The 16,283-nt window shown below is 38.2% G+C and overlaps 1 pseudogene; it reads right to left on the reverse strand.

Moving 5' to 3' along the window:
- Positions 1–3,232: 3,232 nt before the first annotated feature.
- On the reverse strand, positions 3,233–6,179 carry LOC110122058 (mitochondrial adenyl nucleotide antiporter SLC25A23 pseudogene; annotated as a pseudogene).
- Positions 6,180–16,283: the final 10,104 nt, after the last annotated feature.

Consider the following 16,283-nt stretch of genomic DNA (forward strand, 5'->3'; position numbering starts at 1 on the left):
GGAGAAGACTCTTGAGAGTCCCTTGGACTACAAGCAGTTCAAACCAACAAAAGGAAATCAGTTCTGAATTTTCTTTGGAAGGACTGATGCTGAAGCTGGAGCTCCAATATTTTGACCACCCAATATGAAGAACTGAGTCATTAGAAAAGACCCTGATGCTAGGAAAGATTGAAGGCAAGAGGAGAAGGAGACAACAGAGGATGGGGCGGTTGGATGGTATCACCGACTCGATGGACATGAATATAAGCAAGCTCTGAAAGTTGGTGATATACCAGGAAACCTGGTGTGCTGCAGTCCATGGGGTTTCAAAGAGTCAAACACAACTGAATGAATTAACTGAACTGATTTTTAAAAATCACCAATGTATATTTAAAGATTGGATTAAGCTTGTTCTTCAGTATTTCAGACCTCAGATAAATTTATTTTTTTAATGTTAAAAAAATAATAAAGATTGGAAATCTTGAAATAATCTGTGCAATCTGTATTGACATCTACTCATCTTACATATCCCACCTCAATTGAATAAAATGAGACTGGAAAAAAATTGCCGGGAATAAGGAACATATATATACAACATAATGGTACTAGTCCTTTTCTCACTGAAATTATTGTCAGCCATTTTTTTTCTATTACTTGCTATCTACTGATATATACTTATCACTATTTTTAACAGAATATACTTCACTGTCAAGTTCCAAAGTTTCATTCTCACAGAAAATAGTTTATTAGTCTGCTTATTTTTTATAGCTATTCAGACTAATATATCCATAATGCCATATCCTTATAATAAATATACTTACTAAAGATGTATTATTGAACAATGGTACTTCTGTTGTTGAGAAAAATTTTGTAGAAATCAAGTGGTTAATTTTTATTTCCACTGTCATATATATGTATGATGTGTAGCTATATACCATTTTCTCTTTCTCTCCAAATATATAAATATATGTTAATATATTCTTTCATGCATATCTCATAATTTTTGTATAATTTTAATATGTCTCAATAGTCTAAATATACAGAAATGACATATATATACATATATCTACACACACACACATATATATATATGCATCAGTGTGTGTGTATGACTATATCTGAAATTATGTCAGAATACGTGATTGATTTGGAAAGGTTTTTCAGCATTTATTTCTTCTTTAAATGAATTGCTAGTAACTCACCAAAATACTAAAAATACGGCAAGAGTATCCTCGCCCTCTCTGCATCTGTTTTGGGCCAAGACAGAAAGTAGAAGTTAAGAGATATATAGTGGTAAAATTACAGATTTTACTCTTTGGAATATTTTTATTCTTAAATTGCAAACAGAATAGAAGAAAGGTAAAAAAGTCCAAACTATGAACCGTAAGGTATTTCAAAGAAACTCAAAGTAACAGGAATAGATATGTAGATAAAATACTTACATGCATAGACATAAATCTTAGGGCAGAGAATTTTCCAGAACTGAGGGACAAGAATCTCTGATAAAATATAACTTCAGAAATCAAGTAAAAAATATGCATAAGTACATACATAGAAGCTTTCTAGTAAGATCTCCTCAACTATAGTCCATGATATATTAATGAGAATGCTGAGAAAATAAGCTAAAAATATGTATTAAATATATCTAAATACAGAAAAAAAAAGAAATGACAAAGAAAGTTTTCCAATGCTGTTGTAGTAGAGCATGATAATATTTACATCAAGTTTTAGAACAGAAAAATATATAAGCATTCCTTGATAAAGTATAAAATTATGGCATCAGAATTATAAAAAACAAATTATTCATAGAAGTTAATCCTAGGGTAATACGATTATAGAGTAGTTCAAAGAGGACTTTAACTTCATTTGTAATACTCTCATTCATTAAAAAGCATTAGAAAATTATGAAAGTGTGAAATCTTGGTAGTTGTACATAGGAGTCCATCAATCTCTATCATGTTCTGTGTTTAAAATTTCATTAGGAACAAAATCTTAGAAAACACTTTATAGTTTGGAGTGGTCCTTCCAAATCATGGCATCTTAGATCAGTTACTTAATCTTTCTGTGGTCCTGGATCCTTACCTATAAAATAATCATACAAACTGTACATATATAAAAAGATCACCCTGAGGGATATTGTGCTATAGTGCATAGTAATACACTTGTAATAATTATGAGAATCATCCTTCATAAGAATTAAACTATTTGTTATGCATGTGGCACCAGAGAAGCATAAATAACCAATTAGCTTGGAAGAAAAGCTATGACCAACGTAGACAGCATGTTAAAAAGCAGAGAGATTATTTTGCCAACACAGATCCATCTAGTCAAAGCTATGGTTCTTCCAGTAGTCACGTATGGATATGAGAGCTGGACCATAAGAAAGCTGAGCGTGAAAGAATTGATGCTTTTCAACTGTGGTGTTGGAAGAGACTCTTGAGAGTTCCTTGGACTGCAAGGAGAGCAAACCAGTCAATCCTAAAGAAAACAGTCCTGAATATTAATTGGAAGGACTGATGCTGAAGCTGAAACTCCAATACTTTGGCCACCTGATGAGAACAGACTCATTGGAAAAGACCCTGATGCTGGGAAGATTGAAGGCAGGAGAAGAAGGGGATGACAGAGGATGCGATGGTTGGATGGCCTCACCCACTCGATGGACATGGGTTTGAGAAAACTCTGGGAGTTGGTGATGGACAGGGAAGCCTGGAATGCTGCAGTCCATGGGGTGGCAAAAACTCGGACAAGACTGAGCAACTGAACTGACTGAGCAAGTAGGAAGCAAGGCTTTACCTGAAAAATCATATAAAGAGTCAGATGAATGATGCAATTCTTACATGAATATATATATGCATATTATATGTATATATAATATATACATATATATAATATATATAAATTTTAAAAATTGAGACATGTTATTGCCAAAGCATAAGATGATACTGAGTATATTGTGTGCTATAAGCTGAATCTTTCTGGCCAAAAATTCGTATTTGAAATCCTAATTCTTAATATGAAGGTAATAGGAGTGGAAGCTCTGGGAAGTGATTAGATCATGAGGACAGAGTCCTCATGAATGGAACTGTGTGTGTGTGTTAGTCGCTCAGTTGTGTCCGACTCTTTGTGACCCCATGGACTACAGCCTGAGAGGCTCCTCTGTCCCTGGAATTCTCCAGGCGAGAATACTGCAGTGGGTTGCTATTTCCTTGTCCAAGGGATCTTCCTGATCCGGGGATCGAACACGGGTCTCCTCCTAGATGGCCATGTCGACGCCCGCGTAGGGGATGATGTCCAGAACCTTGGGCAGGTAGTCAGTGTCGAAGGCGCGGGGCCCTTCTCACTCCAGGATCTGCTGCGCACAGTCCTTGGCTGGCCCTTCTGGCGGAGGGTCAGTCGCGTCTTCAGCACCGCCATGGGGTGGATGATGGTTTGGGATGCGGCACCGCCAGGGAGCCAGGCACAAAGCGCCCCTGCGCGTGCAGGGTCTCCTGTTGCCCATGAACGGCCGGCTTGCTGACAGGCCGTGAACTTGACGGCCGACTCAGGTGCAATCTTGAGCACATTAATCCCATTGCCACGCCACAGGGAGCGCACGCACGGCTCTTGGATCATGCTCTTTCCGGAGGCCCCCCAGGATGTTCAGCCAGTTGGGCTTGGAGGCATGGATCTGCATGCAGACCTTGAGGCCGTCCAGAGGGGCTGTGCCTCTCCAGGACATGGCACCGCCACCGCGCCCGCCACCAACTGCTTCCACCACATGCTAGTCAGCTTCTCCTGCTCCGAGAACTCATCCAGGATGGTCAGGCACTCGCCAATATCCAGGACTGTGGAATGCTTCCAGAAATAGAGCACGGCTTCCATGTTGTCCAGCGAATGCAACAAGAAGTGGTCACGCCACTCCTGGCAGTCAATGGCCATGGTACTATCATGCGTCTATGCTGTGCAGGATTTTCTCTGCCTGCTCCAGCTAGATGGAAGTGCCCAGGGCTCGGAAACTCTGCTGGATCTCAGAGACGTCGATCTGACCATCCTGATCGCGGTCCAGACCGTGGAACAGGAGTAGGAGGCGCCGCTCCTTCTCCTGCAGGTAGAGGATAAACTCCTCCAGGTCAAGGCTGACATCTAAGACAGCATCACCCTCAGGGGAGATGCCCTGTTGGGCGTCGCGGTCCGGGTCGCCCCCGCCCAGCGGGGCCAGTCCCTGGCGCAACTCACGGATGTCCACACGACCATCCTGGTTACTGCCCAACTCCCTGAAGAGGTGACCCCAGCGCTGACGCCACTAGACACCACCCCAGCCCCACCCTGCATGGTGCCCGCCCGCAGCAGGGAGGGGAGGCAGGCAGCGGCTGACTCAGCGAGCTTGACGGCTTCCCCTCCCCTGACCCCTCCTGGAGCCTCGCCGGCCTCAGCGTTGCCTGCCGGGGCTCTGGCTCTTTTAAGAGGCAGAGACTCCTGCAAGTGCAGGAATGGGATTAATGAATGAGATCAGTTCAGTTCAGTTCAGTCGCTCAGTCGTGTCCAGCTCTTCCCGACCCCATGGACGCCAGGCCTCCCTGTTCATCACCAGCCCCCGGAGCTTGCCCAAACTCATGTCCACTGAGTCGGTGATGATATCCAACCATCTCACCTGATCAGTGCCCCTATAATAGAGACCCAGATTTCCCAGGTGGCTCAGTGGTAAATAATACACCTGCCGAGTAGAAGACTCCGGTCGATTCCTGGGCCAGGAAGATCACCTGGAGAAGGAAATGGCTACCCACTCCAGTATTCTTGCCTGGGAAATCCCACGGACGGAAGAGCCTAGTGGCCTCCAGTCCATGGGGTTGCAAGAGTCAGACATGACTTAGCAGTCTTAACAGCCACCACCACAAGCCTCTCCTTCCCGGCTCATGTGGCCATTCTTCTCACTATGTTTTTCCATAGCAGGAGGGTCGGTGGAGTCCTCTGGGTCTCTGTTGTTGTTAGTCTACTAAGTCATGTCTGACTCTTTTGTGACCCCATGGACTGTAGCCAGCCAGGCGCCTCTGTCCGCGGGATTCCTCAGGCAAGAATATTGTGGTGGAGTGGGTTGCCATTTTCTTCTTCTGGCGATATCCCAGACCCAGGGATCGAATCCACCTCTCAGGCACTGGCAGGCAGATTCTCTACCACTAAGCCTAAGGAGAGGGGTTCTAGATATTGAATCTCCTGGCTCCTTTATCTTGGATTTCCCAAGCTCCAGAACTGTGAGCACCATGTTTCTGTTGTTAGTAAGCCATCTAGTCTATGAAATTGTTATATTCTGAATGGACTAAGGCATTACTATGTGAACAAAATAGATCTCTCTCTTTTCCCTATTAATTTAAAATAAAACAAAAACTTTTGTATTCTATGGACTGAGCCTATGCATTCTTTTTTCTGGTGACATATGAAATGTAAAGATAAAGAATATAGGATGCTTATCACATCTGTTGTGCTTATTTCATATACTGCAGGTTTTTGTTTTTGTTTTTTTTTTGAAGAACTATTCTCACTCCTTGGGTCTAATATTTCATGAGCGTAGCTTAGAACATGAAATTCTACAGCATTTGTTCATAATGAACAAATGCCTACTTATGAATTCTTGTCTCAGAAGCTAATTTAATTGGTGAATTTCAACTACTATTGCTTATTTCACACTTCAGTAGGTAAAGATGCATTAATAATCGAAGTTTCAAACTGTAATTAACATTAGCTTTAGGCTCCTGACAATGAAATGATTACATTTTAATATATGGGTTGATAAAGTTAATCTAACATATGAATAAACAGCAAAAATAACTTACATTTACTCTTTCTCTGCAAATTGATACATGTATTTGCATGTTATAAGGCATGGAAAATAAGTTAATGTCGAAGAAAAAGTTACAGGCTGTCAATACAATTCTTGAATGTAATCAATTCAGTGTACCACAATGAATTTGAAACATTTCAACAAAAACCTTATTTTTCTTGAGAAAAATTAAAAGATACTTTTCACCTGGCTTGATTTTGTTTCACAGTTTTACAAGTTTATATCTCATTTACTCTGTTTTTAACTGAATTGATTACTTTATAAAGCTCCCTAAATGATGAATTTGTATGCTGACATCTTATTCTTAGTCATAGAAAACCATATTGTCTGAATGCATTTGCCTGGTGTTATATTGTGGTGCTAGTGGTAAAGAACACACCTCCATTGTGGGGGATGTAAAGAGACTTGAGTTCAACCCACAGGTCAGGAAGATCCCTTGAAGGAGGGCCCAGCAACCCACTCGAGTAATCCCTTGGACAGAGGAGCCTGGAAGATCCAGTACATAGGTTTCTCAAAGAGTTGGACACGACTAAAGAGGTTTAGTATGCACATATATTAACTTTATGTTGAGAAAAATTGTATTCATGATATAGTACAATCAAAAGAGCAAAACACTTTTCTTGAATAGTATTTAGTGGAATTTTCCATAATACTTAAAAAATTAATAGTGTTTAGAATGGTATACAATATGAATAATTGAGGTTGCTAATTGTGGTACTTTAACATCCCCTAACACCTCACAGCTTCAGGTGCACAAGAACAGAGAAACAGCCTAACTTCTTTTCCAGATAGGATTGATTGCTCAGAACCCTAGAATACATCAGTTCTTTTGACATAACCAAATGTATGCACCTTATATTTATTAAAGACTAGGCTGGCCTTCGAAACAAACTCAAAGAAATAGACCGTATTAGCTAAACATATGGGTTAAATTCCTATGCTGATCTCAGATGTCAGATTACAGAGCTAAGAAAAGAGACTTTTTTATTTCCCATACCAAATGGTACTCATTATGAAAACACATTCAGAGTTACCTACAAATTTTTTTTTCTTTTTTTTTTTCCATTTATTTTTATTAGTTGGAGGCTAATTACTTTACATCATTACAGTAGTTTTTGTCATACATTGAAATGAATTAGCCATGGATTTACATGTATTCCCCATCCCAGTCCCCCCTCCCGCCTCCCTCCCCATCCCATCCCTCTGGGTCTTCCCAGTGCACCAGGCCCGAGCACTTGTCTCATGCACCCAACCTGGACTGGTGATCTGTTTCACCCTAGATAATATATTTGAAATCTATATTCTTTGCCCTCTGGTTATGGCTAGAACTCTATATCAAATTGAGACTTAAAGAAGAAACTCATCAGACACCTAATAGTCACCAGAAACTTGATGGCGACATGAGCAAAGGTAGTTTTGTGTCTGTGCTCAGTCATGTCTGACTCTTTGTGACCCGATGGACTGTAGCCCGCAAGGTTCCTCTGTTCTATGGAACTTTCCAGGCAAGAAAGGTAATTTTATTTAATCCTAATAATAAACTTGTAAAATAATACCTTATATTTCAAATAAGGTATTGAAAATTTACTAAATTTTATTAGTGTTAAAAAGTTAAGTGATTTGCCTCCATGACAGAAAAGGAATCTGAAGGCATTTTCTGATTTTAAGTCATGTTGTTTGTATGCTTAAAGAAGTTATGCATGGTATATAAAAATATATATAGTGCTATACACCCAGTACTTTTCTAAATGCATTATATGGATCTTTCAAATGAGGACTCCAAAGTCCAGAGAGGTTAAACAACTTACACACTTCTGACAACTGGTAAAGAGATGGAGACCTTCAGTATTTAACTCCAGATTTGTGTTGTTCCTGACTACACATTCCTACCTTCTACCATTTGTAACAGATACATGTATCATTTTTATTTAAATGTGTGATTATTATTTGGGGTTTCCCTGGTGGCTTAGCAGGTAAAGAAACTGTCTGCAATGCAAGAGAATGGGGTTCAATCTCTGGATTGGGAAGACCCCCTAGAGAAAGAAATAGAACATTCCAGTGTTCTTGACTGAAGAATTCCATGGTCAGAGGAGCCTGGCAGACTACAGTCTATGGGGTCACAAAGAATCAGACACAACTGAGCGACTAACATGCACACACATTATTATACCTAATGTCACGAGTGAGAGAATAATGAGTCACTCTTCATCCCACAATGATAATGAATGTGCACTAGAGCTAAGATGGTTTCCTTCTTTTATTATTTTTCACATTATTCTAGTTATATTGATTGCATAATATCAATGTCCCAGTGTTATACTCTTTCAGATTTATTTGTTAAGTGTCAGATTGATCTCTTTTGTTAACTTTTAAGATAATCTCACCAGATGGCATTAAGAATACATAATTAAATTAGGAGTTATAATAAAGATATACAATAATTTTTATCCCCAGGAAGGCTTAGCATTTCATTCCCTTTCTTGTATTTGTGTTCAATAATCCCAAATGTCATGAATAATTACATTCAGCTATTAAAAAAAAAATACTCTGTTGAGATAGAAAATCTACCAGATGCTATTATAATCACTGTTTCTTGCAGTTTAAATTTTAGGCAATTGTTTGGAGACAAATTAAAACAAAATGGACATTTGTTTTATTGAAACTACTTGTTATGAGTTATATTTGTGTTCAGATATCTAGCATTATGTGCCAACTGTTTTTCTTCAATCTTCATACATGGTAACTAGCAATAATTTTAAACGAAATCAATCTTGGTTGTTAGTCTTAATGACTAACCAGAAACCTCTGAAATATCTGATGAGACTGTGGCTTGAAAATGCCATGGTCCTGTCATATAAAGATATTGTTTCACAGAAGGAATAATATATTAACTTCACAAACAAAGCAACCAGAGTAACTCATCATGTGACACCCCTACTTTAATCTTTCTCACCTGGATTTTGAGATTGCCATAATGACTGAGTTGCCAAGTAGTAATTCTGCAGCCTCACTCCAGAGATTCTCATACTCCATAAGGATAGCAGTTGGCCGAAGAGCAGAAGCATCAGGCCAGGGAGCAGCTCATCAGAGTGCATGGCCAAGATGCCACAGATGATTGAGAATCATCAGGCTCACCTGCAGATGGTGTTAAAAAGTAAAACCTCACAGGCCTCACTTCCAGAGAATCTGAATTAGTAGGAACCATAGTTTTCAACAAGCATCCCCTTTTACTGCTCCCAGTGCTTTTTCTAATGCAGATAATGCACAACTCTTGCTTTGAGAAATAATACATAGGATCATGAGGCAAGCAATGCATCAGAATTACACAGCGAATGATTTGAGCATTTGCATGTCCAGGTATATAAATACCTTCATAGAATTCCACAGCAGATTTCTGCAGATTATCTCTGAATGAGAAGCACTGATTCACACGATTGAAGTTACTCGTGACTATTATCAGAGACATAAACCCTTCATCCATTTCTTCTCCCTACTCCTCCTCTCTTTCCACTATTTTTTTTTTTAGGATTATCTTGTTTAACAGGTGCCTCAGTGTTGCTGTTTTTGGTTTGTTTTGTTTCTTCAGGAGGCTCTGAAGAACACAAAAACAGCCTCCTGTTAATATAAACAGTGATTGATGACAGGATTTTGAATGCCATTTTTTTTTTAATTTGGCACAATACTTGTAGAAGACAAGTGGTCTTTGTCATTAATTCAGAGACTATTCAGCCCAGTATTAATATTCTTGATAGTTGATACATAGAATGAGTTTTTCAGGCAGCAAAGATTATAACAAAATTATAAATCCAATCTCTAACTCCGACCTTCTCCACTACAATATGAATGGAAAAGGGCACCTGTTCTCATTATGATCTTTAGACTGTCATCATCAGGGCTAATTCTAATGTTACACTATGGATGATGAGTAGTTGAAATCCAATTTGAATGCATAATACCACATTTAATTTACAGTACCACCTGTCAATAAGAAATAGACTGAGGCATATCTTATGAGATATCCATAGGGAATATTCAATTATAATTAACCTTCCTATTTTTGTTAAATCTTTGTCCTGAAATGGATTGTTTGTGCCATTTCTTATTCTTCTAACAATCTGTCACTAGAAAGAATTTGAATTTTAATCTAATATTCTCTGAGAAATACAATAGAGGATGTTTCTTTTAATCTCCTCAGTACCACTATCACTTGTCTATTTAATTTCTTTTCCATAGGTTAATTATGACTAAGGTTGTGATCTTTGTGCAGGTGTAGATTTCTTTGGCAGACTGTGGAAAATTATTTTCTGCAAACCATATTGAATACAATATATGGCAAATGGGACATTTCACTTTTCTACTTTAATATTAGTAAGAAGAAAAAGAATAATTTTAGTTCAAATGATGTGATTGAGAGCATATGAATGCATGCTTTCCTGTGGATAACTTTATAAAACTAGTTTTAAGCAATAATTAACTGCTATATATAACCTCAAAACCATTAAAATAATACATATATATATATATAAAACCTCTAAACAATATAAAATTAATACAATAGGTTTTATTTAAAATTAAGCACTAGATTTAGCAGTGTATCTTTTATTGAGTCAACTTGTTGACAAATGGCATCACAGACTTGATGGACATGTATGAATTTGAGCAATCTCCAGGAGCTGGTGATGGACAGGAAAGCATGGCATGCTGCAGTTCATGGGGGTCACAAAGAGTTGGACATGACTTTGCAACTGAGAGAGATTGACAATTGAAATTTTTGCTTATTTTTTTCTTTCTCTTTTTCATCATACTTGGAAAACTTAATGAAACTATAGCACTCTCTTAGCCTGAATGTTTTACAGATACCCACGTCTATCTTGGCTTTTTACTCATGAGGGAACAAGAGTTAAAAGAACAAAGGCCTTGCTTCCATCTCAAGAGGCTTTCTCTTCATAAGTACAATGTAGGAGGTGGGTGTCAAACAACTCTTTGGCAGGCAGTAGGCTGGATTTTGCAAGCAGTCAGGTATAGAAACAGACATATCTATATCCCTTCTCGGGAGTTGTATGCACTCGAGCAAGCTAACAGGTATTCCTGAGGCTTAGTTGTGCTGATTTCTTAAAAGTAAAATAGGGCTAATGATACTGAGTTTTAGCAAGCTCTGGGAGATGGAAAAGGACTGGGAAGCCCAGCATCCTGCAGTTCATGGGGTCAGAAAGAGTGAGACATGACTGAGTGACTGAGTAACAATGACAACAATACTAAGCACAGAGAACAGTGTAAGGTTTAAAGGTGATTATGGATCTGGTACCAAGAAAGCACTCAAAACAGGCAGCTAATATTTTGCTTCTGTCTTACAAATATTTTAATTCTAAATTTGTAATATGATTTGTTTAAATCTTTAAAATGTTCTTGAAGGGAAATGAACAGAACTAAACAGTGGATCACAACAAACTGGAAAATTCTGAAAGAGATGGGAATACCAGACCACCTGACCTGCCTCCTGAGAATCTGTATGCAGGTCAGGAAGCAACAATTAGAACTGGACAAGGAGCAACAGACTGGTTCCAAATTGGGAAAGGAGTATGTCAAGGCTGTATATTGTCACCCTGCTTATTTAACTTATATGCAGAGTACAGCATGAGAAACGCTGAGCTGCCTGAAGTGCAAGCTGGAATCAAGATTGCGGGAGAAATATCAATAACCTCAGATATGCAGATGACACCATGCTTATGGCAGAAAGTGAACAACTAAAGAGCCACTTGGTGAAAGTGAAAGAGGAGAGTGAAAAAGTTGGCTTAAAACTCAACATTCAGAAAACTAAGATCATAGTATCTTCTTCCATCACTCCATGGCAAATAGATGAGGAAACAATGGAAACAGTGACAGACTTTATTTCTGGGGACTCCAAAATCACTGCAGATGGTGACTGCAGCCATGAAATTAAAAGTACTTGCTCCTTGGAAGAAAAGTTATGACCAAACTAGACAGCATATTAAAAAGCAAAGACATTATTTTGCCAACAAAGTTCCATGTAATCAAAGCTGTGGTTTTTCCAGTGGTCATGTATGGATGTGAGAGTTGGACCGTAAAGAAAACCGCTGCTGCTGCTACTGCTGCCAAGTCGCTTCAGTCATGTCCAACTCTACACGACCCTATGGACAGCAGCCCACCAGGCTCCTCTGTCCACGGGATTCTCAAGGCAAGAATACTGGAGAGGGTTGCCATTTCCTTCTCCAAAAGAAAGCTGAGCCCCAAAGAATTGATGGCTTTGAACTGTAGTGTTGGAGGAGACTCTTGAGAGTTCCCTGGACTGCAAGGAGATCCAACCAGTCCATCCTAAAGGAGATAAGTCCTGAATATCATTGGAAGGACTGATGCTGAAGCTGAAACTCCAATATTTGGCCACCTGATGCGAAGAAGTGACTCATTGGAAAAGACCCAGATGCTGGGAAAGGTTGAAAGTAGGAGGAGAAGGGGATAACAGAAGATGAGATGGTTGGATGGCATCACCAACTCAATAAGCTTGAGTTTGAGTAAGCTCCAGGAGTTGGTGATGGACAGGGAGGCCTGGCATCTGCAGTCCAAGGGGTCGCAAAGAGTCAGACATGACTGAGCGACTGAACTGACTGACTGAAGAGAAATAGGAAGAGAAAGAGAAGTTGAATTTTTTTCCTCTTCTGATTTTTAGAGACATACATATATTTTTTAAAATTTTTAAAATTCTCACTAAATCCACAAACTTAGAGAAAGTCTAGGTTAAACCAGAGTAAGAGAAAATAATTCAGATACTGGATCAACCTAAATCTATTCAGGAAGTTTAATATTGACCACCCAGAAAAGTTGGTGCTATTTATATATTTAAAAATAAAGCAAGTTATTTAAAAAATAATCACTAAAACAGCACCTAGAACAGTAAACTACCAACCAAGGTTAGCTTGAGGTGGTTAATCTTAAATATACTTTTGATAAGGTGAGTCTTTAAAATGCAAATTTAATTCTGTTTGGGGAAAAATATGCCTAACAATGAGATAACTGATGATATCTGTTTTCTCCTTAAAAGAAAATGAAGTATCATCATGCTTTTATAGTTATTTGCTTTGAATATAGACTTATTCAAAGAATTTGAATGATGCAGTACTTTTATAGAGGCATGCATACATATATACATGACATATGATACTTAAATGACAGTCTGTCAGGTAAAAGTGGAAGTTTTGTAACACTTAAAAGAGAGAGTGGCGGAGTGTGGGGTTTCACTGTGTTCTGGGCACCAGCTGGGGTTTGTCTGCTGGCTCTCCTTCTTACAGAGGTTATTCCCCGTGCCTTAGTTCTATGTCCTATACAATTTGAAAAAAAAAAAACTTTATGCATAGGTTTGTTATGAGTTCTTACTTGTAAAACATTTAAAGCAGCAACTGGTACATTCGATCCCTGGGTTGGGAAGATCCCCTGGAAAAAGGAAAGGCTACCCACCTCAGTATTCTGACCTGGAGAATTCCATGGACTATGTAGTCCATGGGGTCGCAAAGAGTTGGACACAAGTTAGCAACTTCCAGTTTCACTTTCAACTATGACATAAAAGAAATATACTTACCTTTATAGTGCATTTGCCTTCAAACTGAATTAAAATAATCTTTCCTCCCATGATACATACCTGTCTCTTGATATTCAATGTACAAAAATCATCATTTGACCTATTATTTCAAGAAATAGCAAATTATCATTGAGGACTCTATATGTAATTTCTCTTTTAATCTTCATGAAAATCTATAAGGTGTGTTCTCTTATCCTCATCTTACAGATAAAGAATGAGTGACTGATGGTAAGATGTTTTGTTTCAAACATTGCCTTGTAATCACAGTTAAACATGGTATCATCTTTTCCTTGACAGTCATGTTATTAGAAGTACAGGTAAATTTCTACCCCCAGTCCAGCAATCTTGAGGATTATGTTCATGAAAGGGAGATTCAATTCCCTAGAAATTAATTTACCTGATGTATCTCCTATAATGACAGGTATAACTTCATCCCAGTACAACAGCTGTGGCGGCCACACAGGATGTTTTTCAGTGTTCTTATTCCCCCAGTAGCTCAAGTTACAGTTTCCATATCATATTCATATAAGAGGTGTGAGATATAAGACAGTTTAGATGTTAGATGTGTATATTAAATCAATAAAAGTCACACATATCAGCTTTCTGTCAATAACAGTCAAAGAAGATAAAAATGAAAGATGCCTTCTGTTTACTGGGATCTTTTTCAATTACTTGTTAGAACTTGATTTTGATTTTTTTTTTTTTATCTTGGGAAGAGATTTGAAATTTTCCTTTTGCATCCTTGTACACTGACTTTTCATCACATACTTTAACCTTCCTTCTTCAATCAGAGTGCTTGTTTTATTTAAGGAAACGTGATTTTTCCTTTTGAGAAGCTAATTTATTTATCAGTATTACCTATAGATAACCAGTGACAGAGACAAACTTCACATGGAAGGAAGCAGACCCTTCTGTTCCCAAGGTGATCCATATTTATTGAAGGTGACCCATTTCTATCTATATTCACTTTTCTTAAATCTGCCACCCAGCAAAAGAAAACATCCTGTTATTTCCTTTTCACTTATTTTTTTGAAATGATTAATAGGAACATTTCAATTTCTTAATCAGAAGCAAAAATAAATATAAAATACTGACAAAATATGTTTGCTGATAAAGTTATCAATACAGGAAAATTAAATACATACTCTACACTCAGACTGCATATTTTAGAACAATTAAATCAATTATTCTAAAACTGAGTCAAAATACATTTTAATACTACATAGCATGTGATATGCGTTTAAAGAATTAATGATTGAGAATAATGAAGGCTATAATAACAAATGCAATTAAACTTCATAAAAGTTGATTGTTGTAAGTACTATTGACTTCAAATTCAGGCATTTAATTTTTTATGGTACTATTGAATTAATGCAGTATTTATGAAGGATAAAATTTGGAAACATAAACTGTATATCTATTTAAAGAAGTTTACACATTTTATATGAAAATCTCACCTTTTGGGGGTTTATAGAATTTATCTGTAATCTGGTCCTAAAGACAGTCTCTATGTTACTTTTCATACAGTTCGTCTTCGCCTGTGAACATAGGTAAAACTTTAACTTTTAAATATTCAGTAATTTTAAACAAATGTATCTATATCAGATGTTTCTAAATGAATCTCTTTAAATATATTAATTATTTAAAAAATTGATTTTGTGATCTTTTTTCTACAATTCAATGGAAGTTCCAAATTAATATTTGATATAGACTATACCACATAATTTATAAAGTCCTAAAACTGGGAAATAAAAAGGAATTCAGTTTAGTTCAGTTGCTCAGTAGTGTCTGACTCTTTGCAACCCCATGAACCACAATACACCAGGCCTCCCTGTCCATCACCACCTCCCAGGGTCTACCCATGTCCATCGAGTCGGTGATGCCATCCAACCGTCTAATCCTCTGTTGTCCCCTTCTCCTCCTGCCCTCAATCTTTCCCAGCATCAAGGTCTTTTCAAATGAGTCAGCTTTCCACATCAGGTGGCCAAAGTATTGGAGTTTCAGCTTCAACATCAGTCCTTCCAATGAACACCCAGGACTGATCTGCTTTAAGATGGACTGGTTAGATCTCCTTGCAGTCCAAGGGACTCTCAAGAGTCTCCTCCAACACCGCAGTTCAAAAGCATCAATTCTTCAGTGCTCAGCTTTCTTTATAGTTCAACTCTTACATCCATACATGGTCACTGGAAAAACCATAGCCTTGTCTAGACGGACCTTTGTTGGCAAAGTAATGTCTCTGCTTTTAAACATGCTGTCTAGATTGATCATAACTTTCCTTCCAAGGAATAAGTGTCTTCTAATTTTATGGCTGCAGTCACCATCTGCAGTGATTTTGGAGCCCAGAAAAATAAAGTCAGCCACTGTTTCTACTGTTTCCCCATCTATTTCCCATGAAGTGATGGGACCACATACTATGATCTTAGTTTTCTGAATGTTGAGTTTAAGCCAACTTTTTCACTCTCCTCTTTCACTTTCATCAAGAGGCTCTTTCATTCCTCACTTTCTGCCATAAGGGTGGTGTCATCTGCATATCTGAGGTTATTGATATTTCTCCCAGCAATCTGGATTCCAGCTTGTGCTTCCTCCAGCCCAGCATTTCTCATGATGTACTCTGCATATAAATTAAATAAGCAGGGTGACAATATACAGCCTTGACGGACTCCTTTTCCTATTTGGAACCATTCTGTTGTTCCATGTCCAGTTCTAACTGTTACTTCCTGACCTGCATGTAGGTTTCTCAAGAGGCAGGTAAGGTGGTCTGGTATTCCCATCTTTCAGAATTTTCCACAGTTTGTTGTGATCCACACAGTCAAAGGCTGTGGCATCATCAATACAGCAGAAATAGATGCTTTTCTGGAACTCTCTTTTTTTTTCAATGATCCAGTGGATGTTGGCCATTTG

Source organism: Odocoileus virginianus, chromosome 3 (genome assembly GCF_023699985.2).
Source record: "Odocoileus virginianus isolate 20LAN1187 ecotype Illinois chromosome 3, Ovbor_1.2, whole genome shotgun sequence".
In the NCBI taxonomy this organism is placed as follows: domain Eukaryota; kingdom Metazoa; phylum Chordata; class Mammalia; order Artiodactyla; family Cervidae; genus Odocoileus; species Odocoileus virginianus.